Genomic DNA, 22,656 nt, shown 5'->3' on the forward strand with positions numbered 1-22,656 from the left:
GGTTATGCAGACCGGATACACTGGGCTTATTTTGCTGATTCAGACTTCTTGAAGCGGTACAGGGGTTACTTAGTGCCTCCTCACTTGGTCACTCGAGTAGGAACCTGAACTGCTCATGAATAAAAGAGTCAGCAGAGATTACTGGGCTGCTCAAGAAGTAAAAACTGCCGGTAACAATTCCTCCTCCGCTCTTCAAGCACAAGTGCCCCTCTATCCCATTCTCATCTCTATTGTTAAGAAAAGAAGGTCTGCACCAGTAAGTCCACATTTAATACTTTATTCCAAGATGTACTATGTAATTAGGAGTGGCGCAGGCACATTCCACCATGACCATGGGTCAACTGCCCGCACTAACTGCCTCATACAGAATCCTCCGACCCATACCATTGTACCCCACCAACATTCCACCATAACAGGTATGTGTCCCACAAAAGGGAATTGGAAACATTAAGATTAATCAACAGTTATTAGAAGACGCAAATGGTGACAGAACAACTCAGTCTGAGGGGGGGCTAGAAAAGTTACCTATATGGGCTCTGATCCAGGATCAATAATAGATTATATCTTCCTGTCCCCAGGCATTTTATATAGGGCTGCTTCTTACAGAGCAATTGTTTCCATATACAGAGATCCACAATCCCGTGCTGCTTGAGGTGGCATGGGGCGACTCTGTGGTTCATAAACTCTGCCCCGCTAACCCAAGATCAGCATTACGCCCTGTGGACCAAGGGAGAAGGTTGAAATGGTCAAATGTAGTCCCTGAGAACTTTATGGAAGAATTACTTCCTAAAATCAGGGCGGATATGATGGTTTGTCAGGACTCAAACGCCTCTTCCCATGAAATCATGGGGGCTTTTGAATCCGTATGCACACAAATCTCTAAAGATCTACTGACTACAACAGGGAAGGGAGGTAAAAAGCAGCATAGATGGTTTGACTCAAACTGCCCGAAAGCCCATAGAGCACTTATTCGATCCCTAAAACAGACCCCAAGAGACAAGGTTGCCATTGCCTCCCTTAGGAAGGAGTATAAGCTAATTATTAAGGGTAGGAAAAATGATATAAAGAAGGCCGCCTGAGACAACTTACTGTCTATTGACGTCTTACGTGACCGTGGCCAATTCTGGGCCATAATTAATCAGCCTTTCTTCTCAGAGGTAGATAACACGGCCATGGACTGTGTTATACCTGATGAAAAATGGTTGTGCCACTTCAGAGAGAGGTGTATGGAGATATGGACCTGGATCACCAAGACCCCCCTTTTGTACCACCGGAGTCTGCCCCCCTACTATTTGACCAAATAGAAGTAGAGAGAACCATTTTGGAGTCCTCAAAGACAAGGCCCCTGGGCTGGACGGTGTCCCTGCCGATCTCTATAGACATCTACCAAAGTTCTGGGCTAGGATACTAACAAACGTCTTCTCTGCTGCCAATGGTAAACATTTCCCCTCTTCCTGGGCTACCTCAATTATAGTGCCCATTTTCAAAAAAGGCCAGCGAGAAGACCCAGGGTGTTACAGACCCATTTCGATCCTAGACTCGGGGGTCAAAATACTAGGCAGAGTTTTGCTGGCGAAACTAAGGGACAGCATTGAGAGAAGCGGGGCTATCAAATATCCAGTACGGGTTTAGAGCAAGGAGCGGAACTTTGGAGCAATGCTCTAACTTACATATGCTGATCGCGAAATATACTGTAGCTAAGGAGGGGTCGTTATTTTTAGCCTTTATGGACCTCTACTCGGCCTTCGACCTGGTGAACAGGGCCAAATTATGGGCCATGTTATTGGAGATCGGGATTGACATGGCATTGGTAAATTTTATGGCATATCTTCACCAGGAGCTATTTGCTACAGTTAGAGTCACCAAAAAGGGAAGGTGCACGAGCCGCTTTAGATCTAAGCGAGGAGTGCGCCAGGGCTGTATTTTTGCCCCCCTCCTGTTCACTATTTACATAAATGGCCTTGGAAGTCATCTGGAGGCAGTGAATGGGGACGTTCCGCGTGTAGGAGAAGCAAGGATACCAGCTCTCCTATACGTGGACGATGCAGTCCTAATAGCTCACACTGGTGTGGCCCTTCAGCGATTGCTGTATGCGTTTGGGATTTTTATGGGCAGGCTGGATTTGAAAATAAATGCAAAAAAATCTCACACGATGGTGGTTGGTCGCTATAAAAACAAGAATAAATCTAAAATCTTTTTGTGCAAGGGTGAGGAGGTCTCCAGGGTAGGTACCTTCCCTTACTTGGGGTCCTGTTTGACGAGTATGGCTCGTGGGGCCCACAAATTAAGGCAAAAGGCTTGTCGGTGGCTAGATCTTCTTCTGCTTTACTGGGGTTTGTAAAAAGGCTGGGGGCCAGGCCGCTGGGGGCCAGGCCTATGGAGGCTCTCCTAAAAATGTATAACTCTAAGTGCATCTCAATTGACTTGTATGGTTCCTGCCTTTGGGGTTATACACATCATGAGTCGATCCAGAGGGCAGAAAATAGGTTTTTGTGTTCACTTTTGTCTGTCCCCCAATCCACTCCGACCTTTTCCATCCATGCGGAGGTGGGTTTGGTCCATGTTACCGACAGACTTAGTTTGGCCCCTCTAATATTTTGGCTAAAGACATGGCTCAACGAGGTATTAATGTTGAATCATGAAATCCTGTCTGACGTCCTGTCATTAGATCATGCTAAAAAAGTCCCCTGGCTGGAATTTTTGAGAAAGACCTTTGGCCAGCTGGGACAGCCCGAGCTCTTTTCATCACCATCCAGTATCAGGAGAGAGGATGTCATCTGGACCAAAAAGCACTTTATGGATAGGGCGGGACTGGTACGGGAGGAACGGGAATTGCTGAAACCCACAGTTAAAGCAAACTATATTTTATTGTATTCCCCTGCAATTGAGCCATACCTTAAGATTGTTTTGAGGCCATTCCACAGGTTTTTGCTGACCAAGTTCAGATTTAATCTGATCCATTTCTATTTGGGTAATTATCAATCATGGGCAAAACCAGAGGGGGGCCCCCATGTAACTGCGATAAGTACTCACCCCAAGATACAATGCATTTTATCATGTTTTGCAGCCACTTTGCAGAAATAAGGAAAACATATCTGTTGCCCATTTTAAGGGAAGCTGGCTTCATTCACGTGAGGCCAGCCTTACTCTATCTTCAGTCCTTGAGCAGCCCTTACATTATATTGCATATTGCATGTTCCTGCGTACAAAGGATTGTGGCTGTTGCTTTGCCAGGCTCACAACCCAGTCAACCAACAACCCAATTTCTCACAGACATGTTTTCTCTCAATGTTAAAGCAATTCTGACAGTTACTGACTCTAAACATAATGCCCCTTGATTTCCTCATTGTCAACTGAGTCTTTTGTATTATTATTAGTTTCTGCAAATACTTAGGGCACTTTTGGAGAAGGAGCTTTTTCTCTGGCTGCAAATACCACCTCAGGTGAATTCTCAATCTTCTTTTGTACAACAGCTAAAGAGATTGTGTCCCGCTCCAAAGGCTCAAACAGAAGTAAGATGTACTTCCTTAAATAGTGGTTGGCTAGCAATCAAGTTTCATTTCAATTGAGGGTATTATATATGAAAATGCTTCAGGATCCACCATCATATGCCTGTGACTTTGCAAGTAAGAAAGACATAACTGCAGGGTGTTTAGACCACTAAAGCGTGTCTCTCCACTGTGTTTTGGCCTTGCCGCTTTAGCATGTTCTTCACGCGCGCCCAATCCCCCAGTGCTTTTTTTAGACACAACTTGCTCACATCAATGGAAATGGGAACACAATCTGAAAATCAATAGATATGGTCCTCTATAGCAGGAAAATATAACATTGACATGCAAAGCAGTTTTTTTATTGGTATACCTCTGTAATTCTGTTGCATCCACCAAGAAAAAGAACAGGGAGCAATTCAAACCCAAACCACTATTATGCTATGCAACAGGAAGTAACGGACGACCATTTTTAATTTTTTTCAATGTTTGCTGGTTAGCATTTGGGAAATGGGAGAAGAACTCTACCCCTAAGGACTGGGGTGACGAAGTTTGTGGAAGAAGGTAAGGTCTGAGAGTCCAACACATCCAAAGGGAACAAGAAGCTTTACAAATGTAAGCAGTTAACTCTATAATAACATGTATCATGAGAAAACTACTTCACAAATGTATGCCAGCATCACACGCATCCCTGACCCATTAACTTTAGAATGCTATAAACAGGGACATCCATGGATCTTATGGAAAATGTCAGACTCCAACTACCCTTTAGAAATCACTAAGCTGAATGGAGTTCACAGCTAAATAAATAAAAGAAAATATATTAGACATCCCAAGTTCTGGTTTTCTTAAACATAGCTCTATCATTCTAAAAGATACTGTGAGGAAGAACTCATGGAACACCATAGATGGAGATATGGGAGCAAAGGAAAAGAGAAAAATGAGAAATTTCTGAATGTTATCATTAGTAAGCCTACAGAAAGGGGGTTAGTAGAGGTGGTTGGCATATATAATCTAGGAAATATGAAAAACAGATTGATCAAAGCCTTAGACTATGCACAGCTCACCTTTGGATTACGGATGTTTCTGACATTTGCAGTGTGTTGAGCCAGGCCTCTCAGCAATCGAGTGAGCAAGACTAACATCTTTGGCATCAAAAGCAACAGATAGACACCAGGAGCGTCAGGAACTCAGGACAGATGCAGCTGCTCTCCTTCCTTGGGTTGTCCTCATAGAAATCACAAAAATACATAGATATTTTTTTTAATTTAATTTTCAATAAAGAGACTATGGGCTAGACTCACAGAACTAACTTAAGACAAAATCCTAAACTTACTGCCATTTTGGTATTCACAGAAGGCACTTACTCATTTCGGTATCCACAAAAGTTAGGAGTTCTAACTTTAGGACTCCTAAATGCATTCTGTGAATACCGAAAGGCTTAAAGTTAGGATTTTTCTCAATTTAGTAGTAGTAAAGTTAGGACTCCTAACTTTAGGACTCCTAAATGCTTTCTGTGAATACCGAAAGTCCTAAAGTTAGGATTTTTCTCAATTTAGTAGTAGTAAAGTTAGGACTCCTAACTTTAGGACTCCTAAATGCCTTCTGTGAATATCAAAAGTCTTAAAATTAGAATTTGTCTCAATTTAGTAGTAGTAAAGTTAGGACTCCTAACTTTAGGACTCCTAAATGCCTTTGGTGAATATCGAAAGTCTGAAAATTAGGATTTTTCTCAACTTTACTACTACTAAACTGAGAAAAATCCTAATTTTAAGACTTTCAGTACTCACAGAAGGCATTTAGGAGTCCTAAAAGTTAGGAGTCCTAACTTTACTATTACTAAACTGAGAAAAATCCTAATTTTAAGACTTTTGGTATTCACAGAAGGCATTTAGGAGTCCTAAAAGTTAGGAGTCCTAACTTTACTATTACTAAACTGAGAAAAATCCTAATTTTAAGACTTTTGGTATTCACAGAAGGCATTTAGGTGTCCTAAAGTTAGGAGTCTTAACTTTACTACTCCTAAACTGAGAAAAATCCTAACTTTAGAACTTTCGGTATTCACAGAAGGCATTTAGGAGTCCTAAAGTTAGGACTCCTAACTTCTGTGAATACCGAAATGAGTAAATGTCTTCTGTGAATACCAAAATATGTAAGTGCCTTCTGTGAATACGAAAATGGTAGTAAGTTTAGGACTTTGTCTTAAGTTAGTTCTGTGAATCGGGCCCTATAACAATAACAAATAGAGACTGAATGATTTCCACACAATTAGTCAATCCAAAGGTTTAAACACAGAAAAATCACTATACATACTACAAACATTTTGTACATAATTATTATTGGGAATGTTGCATTGCAAAATATAAGAAATATTCCAAATGCTGAGCAAATGTTTTACTTAAACCTATCCTACTTCCAAACAAAGTTTGAAGTTGCTTAACTCGTTTTTTTCCCACACCACTAAAGACAAAACCCATTTAAGCCTGTGTCACAAGCCCAAGTGTGCCTGAATGGACGTGTATCATGGGAAGCCCTATGGCACTTACCCAAATGTGTGCCTATGCTGACTAAGCCACTGGAAGTAAGATTCTGCCTCTAGGCACTTTCCACTTTGAGCCAGAGTGATTGTGCACCTGCTGAGGTGCTAACCAGAAATACACCTGATCGGACCCAACCGCTGCTGCTGCATGAAAGCATCTTAAAGCAACTCAGCTGCCATGCCTGGACCTGTGACCTAGAGTAGATCTCATCACAGCTTCAACAAGGAAGGACCAGTGGCGGCTCCTCCGTTAAGGTGAAGGAGCATCGCCCCACTGCCTTCAAGTAGGAAAAGAAAGAAAAAATTAAGTGATAATGACGTAATGTTATTATCATTTTATTTTGTCCTGCTGTTGCAGCTTGTGGGAGGGGGCAGGGCTGAAGAGTAGGGTACAACCCTCCTAAGTGCGTAATGACTGTTTGTTCGGCCAACTCAGGTCGCACAAAACAGTCATGCGCATTTTCCCTTTTTTCCATGCAGGCTGCATTACAGCTAGCAAGGAGAACATGCCCACTCCTACAGCCCCGGGATCAATCACAATGCTGCATTGCTGTGATTGGTCAGGGGGAAACTGTGTGCTGGATGCTTCCTGTTCCAGGAAGACGAAAGCAGAAGCAGAGACGCGCGGGACCCAGCAGGAAGGTAAGTGTTTTTTTTCTTATGTGATTCGTGCACTCCCCTCCCCTGTTCCCCCGCACCTGCCTACACCCCCCCATGCCCACCCCCTACCCGCGAGTTGTGCTGGCTGCCATTGAGAGGGATCAAATCGCTGAATCGATGCTTTTCTCAGTCCAGGAAGAAGGAGGCTCGGCTACAACCTGCAAGCAAAAAATCTGCAGTTTTTGCCGCAAACGTGCAGGATTCTCACAGGACAGAGGCAAAAAAATTAAACAATGGCAGCCTCCAATATTTTGAGCATATATGGAGTAGAGGCGTGGACAGGGCCAACCTCCCGTTGCCTATTTTGGGCTTCGGGACTCCATACCTGGTGCTGTTTAGATTATTTAAAAGGAAAGGGGTGTGCTGCCCCCCAACACCCAGACAGTTTCACCAGAGGGACCCGATTTTCCAGGGCCCAATCTATTTTATGAGGGTAGGGGGGCACGCTCCCCCCCCATGGGGCATCTTCAGCACAGGGGCCCATTGCTTTAATAAGAGGAGGGGTCATGCAGGCCCCCTTTCTAAGCTGTATTCGGCCCCAGGGGATCCCATCACCCAGGACCCAATGTGTTTAAAAAAGTGAGGGTGGAAAATGCAGCTCCTCTCCCTGAGCCTTTAAAGGCCCAAAAGACCCCCATCCCCTGAGCAGTGGCCGCCATAAACAAAGGGTGATGGGACGGGTATAGGGAATGTAGGAAGGGTCGCGTAGAGGAGTTGCGCACAGGCGGGAGGTTAGAAATACAATATTTAAATCAAATAAAATGTACCTTTATCCGCCGGCTGCTTCCTGCCTGGTCCCAGCAGCCCCATGGGACAAACTCCAATCAAATAGCCTGAGCAGGTAAGAACGACACTCCACTCAGTCCAGGGAGTCTGTGGGGTTTCTCCAGCCCGGCTGCTCAATGCAGCTGGGCTGGAGTACAGCTAAGTGTGCATGTGTCTTTGAGTTGACCTGAGACAGACCGCCAACACACATGAGCACTTAGGGAGTACATGTAGCACTCCTCTCCTCCCCTCAAATGCCTCGGCTCCGCCCCTCCCTACAGCGCTGGCTCAGAGCAATCAAATGCAAAATAAAACAATGCAAGAACATTGTTTTATTTTTCATTTGCTGTCACTGAACCAGGCAGTGGGGCAACTCTCCTCCGCCATTGCAGAGGAATTGGCACAGCCCCTGGGGCCAGCATACTCTCTGTTTTCTTGGGAGTCCACCCCAGGACACAGTGGCTTTTCTGCCTGCACCAGCGTAAGCAGAGAAAGGTATGCTTGCTCTCATCAAACAGGATTCAAAAACACTCCCACCAAACAGAAGCAAGCCCAAAGTCTGCTCGTAGTGGGTGGGAGCTTTAAAAATGCTTCCACCAGCTGGGAGCACACTTGTATTCTCTTTCCCTGCACTGATGCGGGCAGACAAACAGAACAACATACTACTACTGTCTGGAGGGAGCAGCATAAATAGCTGCTCCCTCCAGGTGAGAGCAATGTCAGCTCCTGTGGCATGCCCTGGAGCTTCCCCCATATCCCCCAATGTGTTCTTTGTGGGTGTCTCGGATGGGCACTCACCTATTTTAAAAATAGATTGGGTCCCCAGGCCAAATTAGACTCATGGAGGGGGGCCACCCTCCCATTCAAAATAAAAACAGTGTTCCTGTCATTTTCCATTCTGATGGATAGCTCAACTTACCAAAGTGACCAAGCGTGTTTCCCGCCAATTTTGATGGTGCGTTCTTGATGCAGAGGAATATGAGGCCATCTCCACCAAAAAAAGAAGCACTTACTTTATATGGTTAAGAGGAGGTAACCTTGTTTGGTGACAATTCAAATCTTTGTCTGTAGCCTTGTTGTCCTCTCTACATGAGAATTCATTTTGTCACTGATTTCTGTATGAAACTGGGTCGATATCCAACTAGCAGTCAAACAAAAAAATAGAAAGGCGTACTGGAGTTTAATTGCTAAAGAAACAGGAATAAGGAAAACTCTGCACGCTTCTCCAGTTCCATTATCAGAGTTGGAAAAACTACATCTATGAGTTATATAAATCAAACATGCGCCAGGAAAATCTGAACAAAGTTACAGGAAACAAAAAAGTAACCAAGATATTCTAGCCTCAACAGCCCGACAAATAATGCACTATATAAAGAACGTTAGAACTACCTCAGCAATGGGACCCGACAGGATCAAAGTTCTCCAAAGTAACCCTGAATATTGACGAAAGTTCTTAGCCCCCCTAATTCCCATTGTTATGCCACCGGGGAAATTCCAAAGTCATGACGGGGAGCATTGTGATTCAAATTTTAAAAAAAGGTTCCAAGACACTTCCCAGTAATTATCGACAAATCGCCTTGCTGCCAGCCATTGGGAAGATCTTCACGGCCAGTGTCCTGGAACATTTTAAGGCATACACTCCGTAAATGACAACATTGCGGCTTTGCTTATGATCATCAACAAATTTGTAGTGTTAAAATCGCAGGTTGTCTATTGTGTATTTGTTGACTTTACAACAGCCTTTGACAGAGTAAATAGACCCACACTCTGGAAGAAGCTTGAAAAATGTGCAATGCCGGACAAACTTCTTAAGATAACTATTTCGCTACACACCGCAACATGTTATAGAATACAATTAGGGAGAGAGAAGGGATTTACTTGCCCAATAGTTACATCGAATGGACTGAAGCAAGGTTGGGTTTGAGCATCCCTTTTATTTTCTCCTAATATATGTGACCTCTCGCATTGCTTTTTAAAAATTTACAATTTTCCCCCAAAATTATCATCCAGTAATATTCACATTTTGATGTATGCTGACGATGTGGCTATATTAGATCTCAGTTACAACAAAAGGGTAGCAAGGAGTCAAAATGAACTAAGTATCACCCTAAAGAATGCCTCAAAAGAACAACAAACATGAACTGCTAGTGTATGAAAAGAAAGACAACAATGGGACCACTTAACTCTTCAGGAGAAAAATTCCCATCAGTCACCATCCGATTCCGCCCTCCATCATCTGGGAACTGTCACCCTCAGAGACAAAGAGTACTCACAGTGGGCTGGTCAGTTGTTATAAACCTAATCACACCTGCATAGTTCTACGATGAGGGGGAAAAAAACTCAAAGAAGGTTGTATGGTGACTAGAAGCAGTGCTAGAACTAGTGAAGTGCAATGTGCAAAAAGTGAAATGTGAAATGTAAAATTAGGTAGGGAAGTGAAAAAGAATTATTTATTAAAGAATCACTTCACTCCTAAAATAAAAACATGAGTGCGTAGGTGGTCTAAACAAATAACCACTGATGGAAAGAGGTCGACATGTTTCTGCAGACTGACAAGACCAACATAGTATCCAGCTGCTTCTTCAGGACCAAAAACGCTACTGCTTTGAAGACACACAACAACATATATCAAAAGGAAAAAAACAGATATCACCTGCAATCCAGTGATTCTATCCTTCTCCTGGCTTTGTTATTAAATGCCAAGACAGGTTGAACAAGAGGCACACAGCAAGGGAGAAACAAAGTACAAAGAAAGAAATTATTGAAGACAAAGTGCTGTGTTGAAAAACATTTATGTCTAACACAATTCACTGTCATAAGTCAGGAAAGAACCAAAATTGTTCCAACTAGTCCTGACACAACATGGTCATATACTCATAATTACTCACTCACCAATTAGGCAGGAGAGAAAATCCCACCTCACCTGGCATACAGCGCAGGTAAAACAGGGCACCGCTCTGAAAAGTAGCAAAAAAACATGAAATGAGAAAGGGAACTGAGCATACCCAGAGTGTCACGATATTCCAGCAACAACTCCAGACCACAAAACAGTATTAGGAGTATAGTGGGCAGGGTAACCGGCATTGATTGTAATCGTCATGCCGAGAATGCAATAGAGCGCTGACCTACTCTCCAGAATACTACCCATCTCACTATCGTAATGGCATTAAACATAGAAGCAAAATATGCCTAGAAACAAGACAAGCAACAGGGCGTAAGGAACTCAGACTCGCCCCTGCTTGGCGGAGGATTGACAATGGCGGTAAAGGCGATAATACACCCGGCAAGAAGAAAGGATCTGGACGCCTACCTGTCCGTCGGTACCCCGGGCGTCCCTCTGGGCTGTCATGGGAGGTAACGACGAGGCGCCCGATCCTTCCTTTTGTTTCCGCATTCTCCCTCCGTCGCGGGGCGCGATCGTGTGACGTCACGATAACGCGCCCAAGCGCACGGCTGCATGGGAGTTGGAGTTTTGAGCAAGCATAGAGGCAGAATATGCGCGATATGAAATACATGTGTTCGCAGTCCGCCAGAACCAAACACATATTTTAAAGGTGCATTAATGCTCAAAAGAAAGGAAAAAAGGCTCTTAAGAAGTTTAGGGCAAAGAGAAATACCAAACACTGAGTCGCCCCATATAAAGTATTGTAGCTATACTTGGACACCAGTAATCTATATCATTTGAGTGACATCCAAGGGATGTCCTCATTAAGGCCCTCTTTGTCAGATTTGAGTTTGAAAACCCATCTTTGTTCCTTTTTAAATAAGAACCTACTGATGTCAGTGATGTGAGGTGGAATTGCAGGCTGTTCTATTACTGTCCATTTTAGTTCGGTACCTCCCACGACGGGTACCGACGGACAGGTAGGCGTCCCGATCCTTTCTTCTTGCCGGGTGTATTATTGCCTTTACCGCCATTGTCAATCCTCCGCCAAGCAGGGGCGAGTCTGAGTTCCTTACGCCCTGTTGCTTGTCTTGTTTCTAGGCATATTTTGCTTCTATGTTTAATGCCATTACGATAGTGAGATGGGTAGTATTCTGGAGAGTAGGTCAGCGCTCTATTGCATTCTCGGCATGACGATTACAATCAATGCCGGTTACCCTGCCCACTATACTCCTAATACTGTTTTGTGGTCTGGAGTTGTTGCTGGAATATCGTGACACTCTGGGTATGCTCAGTTCCCTTTCTCATTTCATGTTTTTTCGCTACTTTTCAGAGCGGTGCCCTGTTTTACCTGCGCTGTACGCCAGTTGAGGTGGGATTTTCTCTCCTGCCTAATTGGTGAGTGAGTAATTATGAGTATATGACCATGTTGTGTCAGGACTAGTTGGAACAATTTTGGTTCTTTCCTGACTTATGACAGTGAATTGTGTTAGACATAAATGTTTTTCAACACAGCACTTTGTCTTCAATAATGTCTTTCTTTGTACTTTGTTTCTCCCTTGCTGTGTGCCTCTTGTTCAACCTGTCTTGGCATTTAACAACAAAGCCAGGAGAAGGATAGAATCACTGGATTGCATTTGATATCTGTTTTCTTCCTTTTGATATATGTTGTTGTATGTCTTCAAAGCAGTAGCGTTTTGGTCCTGAAGAAGCAGCTGGATACTATGTTGGTCTTGTCAGTCTGCAGAAACATGTCGACCTCTTTCCATCAGTGGTTATTTGTTTAGACCACCTACTCACTCATGTTTTTATTTTAGGAGTGAAGTGATTCTTTAATAAATAATTCTTTTTCACTTCCCTACCTAATTTTACATTTCACATTTCACTTTTTGCACATTACACTTCACTAGTTCTAGCACTGCTTCTAGTCACCATACAACCTTCTTTGAGTTTTTTTCCCCCTCATCGTAATACTATGCAGGTGTGATTAGGTTTTTAACAACTGACCAGTCCACTGTGAGTACTCTTTGTCTCTGAGGGTGACAGTTCCCAGATGATGAAGGGCGGAATCGGATGGTGACTGATGGGAATTTGTCTCCTGAAGAGTTAAGTGGTCCCATTGTTGTCTTTCTTTTCATACACTAGCAGTTCATGTTTGTTGTTCTTTTGAGGCATTCTTTAGGGTGATACTAAGTTCATTTTGACTCCTTGCTACCCTTTTGTTGTAACTGTTCCTAGGGACAGTAGCATTTTGGGGTCATTAAACTGTCCCTGCAGACCCTCCCCCCCCTAGTTTTTTGACTATATTAGACCTCACACAAATTGGCGTACAAATAAACCTACATGTACTCACCGGTTATGCAGAGGGATATTGTTTTGTGCCAAATATATCTAAAACAAAAGTAGTTCCTTTTGGAGGAAGAAAGCAATTCACTAATTTTAACTGGACACTGGGGGCAAACCCATTGAGGTGGTCAAAGAATACACTTACCTGGGGTGAATTTTTACACAAACATTACAAAACTCCTCCCATCTACAGCATACTGAGAGAAAAGCAGATGTCCATGTTGTCGCACTCCAACGTTTATATTCTGCCTCCGGGAATAGATATTTTTACTTCCTTTTAGAGGTTTATAGTTGGAAAATTCCTCCTATTTTACCATATACTTTGGAATATATTTAAACTACCAAGTGGCATACAGTAAAAATAAATGAAGGGAATATCCTTCTTAAACTGATAAAAATCAACCAAGCAGTTCCAGCCCACGCTTTACGCCTTGAGCAGCCTCGGTCGGTAGTAGGAGTTCCTGCACGGCGGTGATGTGGGGAGGGAGAGGGGAAGGGTTGGGGGTAGTGATGTATGGATTACGGAGTTTAACAGGTAAGTAGACATATAAATAAATAAAACAATTTTTTTTCCGTGCACTGCATCACCTAATGCGATGCAGTGAGTGCAACAAAATTCGTTTTATTTATTTATATGTACTTACCTGTCAAACTCCATAATCCATACATTACTACCCCCCACCCTGCCCCTCCCATGTCACCACCCTGCAGGAACTCCTACTACCGACCGCGGCTGGACTTGAGATATCCTTTTTTAGCTCTTATGCAAGAGCCATCTCTAAAAGTATAAAATGGGATTATAATCTCCTTCATGCTGAACAAGGTTCCTTAAGGTGTAGATTAAAAATGGACTTTTAGGAACGAATCATTGCAATATACTTTTAACCAAAATCTAAATACAGCACTTTATGTCTCGAACTGCACTGTAGCAATTTTGAAATCCTGGACACCTACATATTTGAGGCTTTTCCTAAAACACCTGACCCCGAGATTAAGCTATGATCTTGATGTTAAACACTGCTCCCAACTAAAACATTATGCACAATATACAGAAGAAGTAGAATACAAATCGCAACACTATATTTGTTTTACCTTAGTTCACAGGGTGCGGCGTTCTATTATTCTATTGCGGCTAGGGGTTTTACCGTTACAAGCTTTCACCTCTGAATGGAACTCCTGTGAAAATACAACCAGCATTTGTGATTGTGTGTCAGAGGAGTGCAAGACTTACCACATGTATTGTTTGAATGTCCAAATCCAACAATGGTCGAGGCTAGATGCCGGCATATAAACCCTATCCGTACTAGATTCAATATAATTATAGTACAAGTCTTATATCGCTTTTTAAATCACCTCCTGATGAATTTGTTTCCCATAATTTGTATAGATGTTTTAAGAGTTTTTTAAAACTGTTTTGATGAAGTAATATTGTCATTGTTTTATTAGAATGCTTCTCTTATAATTTGTTGTCCTCAGTAGAGGAATAAATCAAACTAAATAAAATTCTTGAGTTCTTGAATACTGTATGAAGACACATGAGGAAAAATCACATTGCCAAAACTACATGTACACAAGGTCGCTGGAGATATTACCTTGTGGTCCATTACACAGGTGTAGTATAGAACATGCACTAGACATTCACTCCAACAAGGTAGCACTTAACAATTAACCAGTAGAAAGTATTCCAGTTGGGTAGACATTTTGTGGAAAACTACGGGCTCTTCTTAGATAAGTACACAGGTGCAGTTCTTTTCTGGCCCTGATGCTCATTTCATAGACATTAAGCCTCAAAGTGAAGCACTTACAAATATAAACATAGCATGTGCCCTAGTTGAAGCTCCACTTCTGTAGAGGAAATATCATCCTAACTTCTTACTCTTAGCCAAGGCAAAGTAAGTGTTTTTTTCTCTACAATTCCACGTTAAAATTGATATGAAATCCTTGATGGAGCTGGCTGCATCATTGATTTCTTTCAGCGCACCCTTTTCTGTTGTGAATGTCCAAGACATGTGGATTCCTTCTTGGCATCTCTCGGTCTGAGAGCAGAGTCCATGGATCACCCTTTTAATTACTGCTGACTATGCACATGCGCAAAACCACCTACATGTACCACCTTTTTGCCCCCCCTTTATGTTATTGGTATGCAGAGGTGTTCCTAACATTTTCCAGGCTGATGGACAGCTCAACTTACCAAAGTGACACAGGTGCGTTTCCCGCAAATTTTGATGGCGCGTTATTGATGCAGAGGTATATGAGGACATCTCCTCTAAATAATAATCTTGTCATCTTCTCTATACAGGGATTCATTTTATCACTGATTTCTGTATGAAGACACTTGAGGAACAATCACATTTCCACAAGGTCGCTTGAGATATTACCTCATGGTCCTATAGGCAGGTGTGGTTTGGAATATGCACTGGACATTCACCCAACAAGGTAGCAAATACTGATTAACCAGTAGCAAGTACTCCAGTTGGTTAGATATTTTGTGCAAAACAATGGATTATTGGATAAATACACAGGTGTGTTTCCATTCTGTCCCTGATGCTCATTTCACAGAAATTAAACCTCAACGGGAAAATGTTACAAATATAAACACAGCAGGTGCCCTAGTTGAAGCTCCATTTCTATAAAGGACAAATCATCCTAACTTCTTGCTCTCAGCCAAGGCAAAGTAAGTGTGTTTTCTCTACAATTCCAGGTTGAAAAGCGATCTGAAATCGTTGATGGAGGTGAATACATTGTTGATTTCTTGGCCTGCAATCTCTTCTGTAATGACTGTCCAAGGCGAGTAGGTTATTTCTTGTCAACTCTTGGTCCCACAGCAGAGTCCATGGTTGTCCCTTTTAAATACCGGTGAGGATTCAAATGCACAAAATCACATAAAAGCACCACCCATTTGCCGCACTCCTTCCATGTTAGTAGTATGCAACGGTTTTCCCACCATTTTCCAGGCTGATGGACAGCTTAATTTGCCAAAGTGACCTGAGCACATTTCCCACATATTTTGATGGTGCAGTCTTGATGCAGAGGAATACGACAACATCTCTACCAAAAGAAGAAGCACTGACTTTATATAATTAAGAGGTAACATTATAGTTAGGGGTGATAAAAAGATTTTTTTTAAACATTAAAAATGCACTGAAAAAAACAAAGAAACAAAGGTTAAAGTGATGTTATAATTAGGTGACTATGGCAGTGAAAACAGTAATGTTTTGCACTAAAATAAAACACAGAAATTCGACAGTTATAGTAAGCAGAGGTAATTATAACTTGGGACCCCGCCATGCACTGCTTATGACCTCACATATTACATCACTCATGACATGTTCAATACTGTCTTTTAAGGCATCACTAATGACATCTCACATCTCCAATGACATCATTGATGACCTTACTGGTGGCATCACTGATTACATCATCCAAGCTTCTTTTGTACACATTACTATATAAACTAGTATGGCTTTAGAAGCCTGAAAGTAGGTGCAAAATAGCTCGAAATAATGTGAAGCATCATTAATACCTTCACAGACGCAGCTCCCTTAAGCATAGTAAGCATGTGTTATATGCAACATTGTCCCTATACCATATACTTCACAGGTAGCCTAGTTTACATTTACAATCAACCACAGATATATGGGAAAACCTTATTGTATATGGTGTTTAATATGTGTAAATCTATTCAGGAAAAGCCAAGTTCCTCAAGATACTCAATGCTTGTAATAAAATGAATGCCCTACTACAGACAGCTTTAATCTGCAACAAACCCCTCACAGTCACCACTCCTACATTGAGAAATGATTTGATATGAGCAGAAAAGTGGGTACTTCTCAGCATCGCAGAGGCACGTGTTCTGGGGCTTGCCCCTCCCATGGCAAGCTGCTTGCATAAAATCATATAGGTAACTCCTTGTACCCGTGGTGTTTGTCTTTTTCCTGAATTCCACTGTGGTAAAAGGCATTTACCACTTTCTGTGAGTTAGGCATGTTGGTGGCTTCAATGTCCTGCCCAGATGTTATGAGAACCTTATGTGCGCTTTCTATGCTGATTATCTAGTGTGCTATGTTGTGCCACAGGTTTAACTGTGCCTTGTTTTTCCTTTTGGCAGGGGTAAGTTATGTGGCACTTCATTTCCCAGCTGTCCTGCTGGGTGACCATCTTGGCTGTGGTTAAGTCCCAGAAACAGGGGGCCTGCCCTATGGGAGCTTCTCAGTATTCTCTGGCTCTTAATGGGGCAGGAGCTCTGATCCTCCGGGCCTCTGCTCAACTGTGAACTGGCCTCAGGAGGGGTCTCCAGTAGCTTCCAACAGCCTTCCCTCGTTGATACATCAACAGCGCTTTTAACTCCTTTGATCTCCTGCCAACTCCTGCTGCATTTTCAAGTTGCACCGAGATTTCTACGAGCATTCCGTTTGCAAATGTCAGAGCAGATAGTGTTCTGTGCAGTTAGCCTATAGTGTAGTTCCTATATCCCTGATAGGCTCTGCACATTCAAATAATATACACTATAGGTTTGGCATAGGACTGTGGTCAGTATGCCTCTATCGAGTACATTAAACCTAATTACTAGTGTGTGCCAGCTAACTCGGAGGTCACTAGAAACTTCTCAAATAAACAATAAGGGATTGGTTTCTGACAATCGCATAAACATGACAACTTTGTTTCCCTTAGAATATGAACAGTCTCAGAATCGTGGGAACAATAGATAAGTTTCAACCAGTCAATTGTGCATGCTTAGTTTCTACAGAGTTTACACAGAAATATGTAGACAGGTGTTTCAATAAAAAGGGTTTATTGAACAGTCTCATTTCTCCTGCAATAGATATGAACTGCTACAATCAAAGACAGAATGCGAAGTATAATACGTACAGTGTTAGCAGTAAGATAAAATAATACTGCAATAACATAGTTTGTAGCTATGGCATATATTCATAAAAATACATACATAAATAACACAGACTAAAATGTGAATAATCATCTTGTGCTTCTCGCTAATTCTACCCCGTGTACCTAACCTAAGTGTAGTACGAGGTAAGAAATAGGTGCTATTTTTCCTATAGTCTAGTTGGGCTATAGTTTAGTTTGGTGTTGCCAAGATTTGCCAAAAGTCCCTCTAGGTTCTAGTCTGCTCAATAACTTAGAATGTTACAGTTTGGAATCTCTTTCCGGGTCTCGATCAATAACACCCGGCAAGGGGAGTCCGAAACACTGGAACTGGATTCTCTGTGAGGAGGATAGCAGCGTCTGGTCAGTGTGTCAGGCGGGGACTCGACTTTCTTCTGAACTTGCCGTGGCGAGCCGTGCAAGTATGCAGCCGAACCGTTGTTTGCCATGGCAGGCAAAGGTATATTTAAACCTTGAAGGTGTTTAGGAATGCCATTATTGACGTAAAAGTTGGGCAGAGGAACATCATGAATGAACCCCTAAGGAATAGATGTTCATGCATAATGGCAGAGGTATACACTTCTGACAAATAGGGACACACCTTTTCTAGTCCGGGCAAGGGGATCACACCCTTTGATAACCCCTGCTCACCCCCTCGGTAGCTTGGCAGAGCAGATAGGCTTATATCGGAGGCTGTGCGTTAAGCATTTATGACCACATACAGTAATAAAGTGAATGCACTACAAATGGACACGACACAGTAGTATTATAAAAATAGGCATTTTTATATAAGGCTTCGCACAAGACCAAATAACGACAAAACTGTACACAATCGGAATAAATACGTTGGGAAGGAAAAAGGATATTTCAAAGGTAGTTTCTTCTTTAGCGCAAAGTCTTTAGTATCAAGCAAATCTTCTTCTTGGAAACACAGTTCTTAGCAACAAGGTAACCCACACGGGGGCTACACGACGTCGAGGCAAAGTTAATCCAAAGGTTCGGCGTCGACCGCGAGGAGCGCTACGTCGAGCCTGGAGTCACACGGACCCCCAACAACACAGTACCTTTGGAAAATGAAGCACACGATGATCAGCGGCGTCGAGCAATCCGGCGTCGCGTCTTCGGTGTCGATCAGGCCTCAGCAGGCGTCGTTGTCGATGATGCGGTTGCAAAGTGTGAGCAGCGCTCACGGCGTCAAGAGGGCACGAGGGCGATGCGATCAGCAGCGGTGCAGACACGAGGTCCCTTGGAGCTGGCGTTGCTGCTGGCGTCGTTCGGGCCCGGCGGCCGGTCGTCGAGGAAGCGGGACACTGGGGCCGTTACCCACTAGGTCGAGCTGGATTCGGCGACGTCCGTCGGCGTCAAGATTGCTGGCTCTTTCAGAGGTGCTGGATTCACAGGTTCCAGCAAATAGCACTTGAAGCAGATGAAGTCTTTTAGCCCTGTGACTTCGCAGGAGACTGGCACTCTTCCAGTCCTTGGAGATTTTCTTAGCAAGCGTGAGAGTACACACACAGTTCCTCTCTCCTGGTTCCTTGGCAAAAATAAAGAAGCACTGCAGGATTCCCCCCAACAACAGCACACTGGCAGAAGGGGTAGGCAAGTCCTCAGATCAGCAGGCCTCTTGTCCTTGGTTACAGGGTTCCTTGTCAGAAGTGATCTAAATTCTTGGTTCAGGGGTCATCCTCTTATACCCCTTTTCGTCTTTGATCCCTTTGTCCATGCCGGGGACTTTCCCAACATCCTGGGTCTGTTGTGGGCGGAGCCAGGCAGAAGTACCTGGCTTATTCACTGAGCAGGGCTGGGTCCTCAGCAGGAGGTGGAGCCAGCATTGACACTGGCAGGAGCAGAGCTATCGGCCTCCTGGCAGGAGGTGGGGCTAGGATCGTCCATGGCAGGCACAGAGCCATCAGCCGCTTGGCAGGAGGTGGAGCCAGCATTGTATCAGGCAGGGCAGGCTATCAGCAACTACTCTCCCCCTACTCTCAACGCAAATGTCCCACTCATCCCACACTGACTCATCCAGACCTCCGGAGCCACCCAGCTCCTGTCACACACACGCAAGACCAGCAGAAACCAGAAATGGTTAGACAAGAAAATAGACACTTTCTAAAAGTGCTATTTTCAAACCCAGAGTCCAAAAACCATCCACACCATCGGATGCGTAATTAAACCCCGAGTTCAGGGATACCAAACTCGACATTGCACCATGCTCCCCGAGCCAGCTAGGATCATAGCATTAATAATCCAGCCAGCCCATTCTAACTAATGGAGAGCAGGCTACCTCGCAATAGTGAAGAACGAAGATGGCTGTAATTCACTATTAGGACATGCCAACTTGGTCAGGCAGGTCCTACCTTATACTTACAATGCACCCTGCCCGTGGGCCTACCATAGGGGTGACTAACATGAAGCCAAGGGAAGGTTTGAGGGGCTGGCAAGTAGGTATACTTGCGCAGCCTGCGTGACAGCACTAGGCTGCACGTGGGTCTCGCAATGACCGACCGGTAGACATTCTTTTACGAGGCCGCTCTTGTGGGTGGCACAACCCGTGCTGCAAGGCCGCGAGCGGCATTTGGATTTACAAGCCCCAGCACTCCTGGTGCACTAGACTAGGTACTGACAGTAAACCAAATAAGCCAAACATGGATACAATCGATACATCAATTTAACATCGGGAGCACTTGCGCTGTGGCACTGATCAGCAGTGGCACAGCGCCCAAAGCATATACCAGCAAAACATCGAAAAATAGTGGAGGCAAACAGAAAAAATGGAGGAGAGACTCAAGCCAATGATGTCAGGTCTAACACATAATAAATGAGTTGTTGGAGAAATCAATAAGCCAAGCAAGTCCTTAAGGCTTAAGAGACTGGTTTTCCAGGAACTCATTGTGACGTGGATGGACAGATGTAGGTGGCCATGCCTGTATTTGGTTAGCATGGATAATGCGTAAATAAGGGTAGGATTTTTTTGCCTATATAAGGGCAATGCGAATTGTGCCTATATAAGGGCGTAAATTGGGACACCTATATACTGGATCTAAATTGACACACAACACTCACTCCAGTTTGGTATGGACAACATTACTAAATTCTAAACATGCTAAACATATCTAAAATATAGCTACACATGAATTGCTAAAACATGTCTAAAATACATTGTAAAAAATGCATTAAAATTGTTGCTATGCATAAAATTGCAATGGTGCTGTACATATTAAAGCAATGTTCCATTCTAAGCATAAGTTGGCATTGAATGCTAAATGAATGAACATACATATATATATATATATATATATATATATATATATATATATATATATACACATGATGAAATGGCTTGTAAAGACAGAAGAAAAAAGCCGAAACCATTTCATGTCAAGTTACATAAAACAATTGTTACTGACAAGGTGACATATTGTCTCTGAAAGTGTTTCAAATAATTCTGTTCTCTATGAATAGTTCTACTATAAGCAGATTACTTTGCCAAAAAAAGAAAAATACAAATGTGGAGAAAAAAAATCAATCATCGGAAAAAGTTCCAAGTTTAGTCTTTGAAAAATGTTGGCCAAATTCAGAGTCTTCCCGGTACACTGTGTGCTGAATAAAAAGTGAGTGTATGGGGATGGAGAAAATATGAAATCTTCTAATCCTGAAGACAAAAGTCGTCTACCATTGTAGGTGAAAGTTGTAATACCTCGTTTAGAAGACTAACCGCACATAGATGAGAAGCATCGCCTTCAGCATTGGTCGCATCAGCAATGTTCGTATTGGATGTTACCTGCGTGCCTGTTGTTTCCTCTTGTACCTCAGCAGTTGCAATTTGTGTCTGTGAGGTCTCAATGAATGCCATCATTAGGATTGGTAGGCGCTGGAGACAACACAGAGCATGGGCCGCTACCGGTTCCAGCAGAGTATCGATATCTGTAGGCATGAATGATGGGAGTGTTAGACAGATGTCTAGCACGCATTCTTCACCGCAAAGCAGGCAGCGTATAACAGGTACGATGCAAACTTGCCAGATTGGCCTGAATGACAGAAACTATATGGTATTTAATTTTCGTAGACGAGGTAAGCCTAAAATTTAGACAATGCGCTCACGACTCTTCATCTCCAATAGAGCTCTCTCTGTGGTGCTTGGAGTGACACTGGTGATTTGGCTTGCCATATCATAGCAGTAGAAGGAAAATAGATCTTTGCAATGAGTGCTAAAGGTAGTGGCAGTCCGCCAAACACAGAGCGCACGAAGTTGGGAAGTATTCTGAGGACTGCTTGAAAAGGTGCTAACAGTCCTGAACACACGTTCCTAAATACATGTACAATACAGCTCGTAACAGACATGTTTAAGATACATTCCAACATTTCTGAGAAATGTATAGGGCAGTTTGTATTCAAAAGGGCTTGTATCTCGGCTAAAGTCCTTGCGACTTGTAGATCAGAGGTTTCTTTGGCCGAGGTCAGAGGCACTGTTTGTTGTAAAATAATGGCTTTCATTCTGCTTAGCGTATCATTTCATATAGAAGAGTTGTTCAGTGAAGGCCATAAAGATGACTCCCTGACTGCCTTGATCTGAGGGAACAAGACTTGCATACAGCAAGTGACCCTGGATATAACCGTTACTAGATATGGAATACCTGTCAACATGCCACAGCAGCTATGATCATTCAACATAATGTCAGTTCCATTCAAAAGCTGGCAAAAATTGGATTAATCACTGCAACTGGTGAACCTTGCAGGTGGCAGGATATGTTTCTAGTGAAACTATCACAGGCCCGTGTAAATTAATACCCTGGCATAGGAGAGAACTGCTTAGTGCATTTTCACAGTTTGTACCGCTAAGAAACACTTCACCCCCCCACTCCAACATCTGTGTGTGTAAGGTAAATTCCAGAATGTCTTGATGTATTCTTTACCCAACCTTTCATATTTTTCTGCTGGTATTTGTTTTAGGCAATACTGAAAATGGAAAGTTATAACAGGCAGAGTAATTTTACCATGTAGGATCCACTCAGTAGCTGGTTTTTCTGCCACCGTGAATGGTAATTCTTCGAGTTTTTCCATTCTCAGCACCGTATAGTCTGCTCCCCTTT

This window comes from Lissotriton vulgaris, chromosome 8 (assembly GCF_964263255.1).
Source record: "Lissotriton vulgaris chromosome 8, aLisVul1.2, whole genome shotgun sequence".
Classification (NCBI taxonomy): Eukaryota; Metazoa; Chordata; class Amphibia; order Caudata; family Salamandridae; genus Lissotriton; species Lissotriton vulgaris.